This window comes from Otolemur garnettii, unplaced genomic scaffold (assembly GCF_000181295.1).
Source record: "Otolemur garnettii isolate 467f Iridium unplaced genomic scaffold, OtoGar3 scaffold00009, whole genome shotgun sequence".
In the NCBI taxonomy this organism is placed as follows: Eukaryota; Metazoa; Chordata; class Mammalia; order Primates; family Galagidae; genus Otolemur; species Otolemur garnettii.
In genome coordinates, this window is record NW_003852404.1 from 30264430 (window position 1) to 30267247 (window position 2818).

Sequence of the window (2818 nt, forward strand, 5' to 3'; positions counted from 1 at the left end):
CTAGTCAAATCTCTAACATGTACTTTCCTTTTTCTGTTACTTAATTTCAGGGCCCCCATTGGGCTAATTCAGCACATACTGCTGAACAAAGGTATACTCAGTAAAGGCCAGAATGCAATCTCTTGAAATATAGTTTCTAACAGCCCCTTTTAAGTTACAAACACAACATTAACCAAACAATAAATTCAAAAGCTAGATTCTGCCACATACTCTGCAAATCTTGGAAAAGGAATGGGTAAATTCTATGTGCATAATGAATAACAAGTCTCTCAAGGGCATTTTTATGCCAGTGCCTAGAATTTTTTTTAAAATGTATTATAAAGTTAAAAACATTCTTCAATTATTTACAACTCACTATTTCTTATTTTGTGAATTTTAGCGCATTCTTGGCCATTTTTGCTTAACATAAAAATGTAAATATTCTTAAGAGGAAGTGAAAGGAGAAAAATTGAACAGGGAAATAAGAGAAGATGGTTAAGAAGACATGTTTGTTTCTAAAAATGATAGAGGCTCAAATTAACATTGAAGGACCCAACAACCTGTGTGGATCCTAATTTGTCAACATTAGGTTACTCCTGACATCCTGATAATTCAATGAGATAATTTTATAAGGTCAAGTTCCCAAGGCTTTAGAAAGTTAAACAAAGCCTAACGTGTAAATCTGTCAAAGATAGAGTGGTTTTAAATAAAACTGGGGAGGTAGGCAGTTGCCCCCAATAAAGCAGTTTGGAAGCCTCTGAGTACAACAGCATTACTTTAATTTGAGAAAAGAAGACTCAGAGATGGATAGCATTTTAGACTTTAAATTCAGAATATGATGCTACATTACAACCCATTCTCTTTTACAACTTCTGGTAGTAATGGCAATGTGGTCATAGCAAAGGGATGACAATGACAGGAACATGATTGTACTCTCTACTTGTATTTTGATATGCTCTTTTAGGGCACAATGCCAACAATACCTGGGTCACATTTTCAAAGGGAGCACTCACTTACAAATCTTTTGTCTGTACCTCAAAATGAGGTTCTCAACCTCACTTGGGCTGCCAAGACATTTTTTATTTGTTACCAGGAGGGACCCAGAGCAAAGTCTAAGTTCAGGGTGAAGCCATCTAATTATCTACTGTCTGTCCTTCAATTTAATTTGGTGGAGAATAAGAAAAGGAGCAAGGAATAAATACTTTACTTCTCTTCTTAATTGGGAAAATCCAATTGAACGATCTGAATGAGTTCAAGTACAAAACTGCTCTCAAAAGAATTGCAAAGGAATTTAATAGGTTCCAAGGGAAGATGAGGCAAAAACCTCAGCGAGGCACTGCATAGGAACGCCAAATACTTATCTATGAAAACTTAGGAGGACACAAGACAAGACAAATGTTTTAGAATCATCACACTCTACATATTTGGGCAAATAACAAATAAAACAATTATATCAAATCAAATTGAGGACAATTTAACCAGGCCAATCCCTAGAATTTAAGTTTATATCATGAGTGAGTGGAAGATACCTTATGTTTGAACCCCACATTACTAAAGATGTGCATAGTATGTTAAAGAGAGTTTAGTTTAGAAGTAAGGAGTGGTCAGAGTATTATAAGAATGTGTATAGATCCCTAACTCACCGGATGCCCCAGGACAGGAAACTCATGCATAAAATATAACCAAGGGAGATACTTGAAAATTATCTGTGAAAACCCTGCTCAGCTAAGCATGGCATGTTGTTCATGTCTAAAATGTTCAAAAACATATTATACACATGTAAGAATGGGAAGTGGCATTTCACTGAACATAATATTTCATGTGGGTGAGAAGAAAATAGAAGAAATTTGAGAAACTCTTTAAATAAAACTTCTACATTAAGCAAGCATTTTACATGACCTGTCTCTGGAAGCAATTGAAAGAAGAAATGGACTTTGCCTTTAAGGTCCTTAAATTATGAGTAACTGCTATTTGCATAATCCTAATCTTTCCCTAGCAGTAGTTTCCAACTTTATTTAGGTCCTGATGGCCATGTCAAGTTGAATCCCCCAATTTTCAGTTTTCAGTGCTAATTCACTAACTGTGGCATAAATTTAAATCCAAATATAAACGTCATTTTGCCCTAAGATTTTTTCTTAAAAGAATTCTTTTGGGAAAAATCAGATTTAAACAACAACAACAACAAAAATCCTACTGCGAGAATATTACATACATAACATTATTTTTCAGTTTGTAATGATGGGCAACGTGACAGAAACAGCCAGAATTGCATGAGTCTGGTACCTTCCCAGAGGTTACTCCTTTATGCACTTTCCAGGAAAATAAAAATCCATTCACAATACAACTTTTTAAATTGCCTTGAAAAAAATAAAAAATTAATTGGAAATAAGAAAAATAAGTCACTGGCCCTCATAAGTAGTGTGGTTAAATGCATTTTTTCCCAATAGTAGTATATAACTTCTGGTATATAATTTCTTTAAGTTGTACAGATAGGGAAGAAAATTATTATACTCTAGGCAAACTGTCCATCTGATTGAAAATTTATGCAAATTTTCTGACTCGATTTTCATCTTATTCTTTGGGAGAAATCAAAGTAATAAACCTTTTCGAGTTATACACATATGTATATATTACTCAAAATTAATTGAGCTAGCATGGGATTAAATCTTCACGTACGTTCAATGTCAGAACAATACTGTGCTGGTTTGGCCGTGGCATATCTACTTTTGGAAAAAGAAGACAATATCACAGATTTGAGGTAACCTAGAAGGCAGACGGACCATATCACAGACACCTTAAAGATAAGCATTTCTTTTTTAAGATAAGCATTTTAAACATT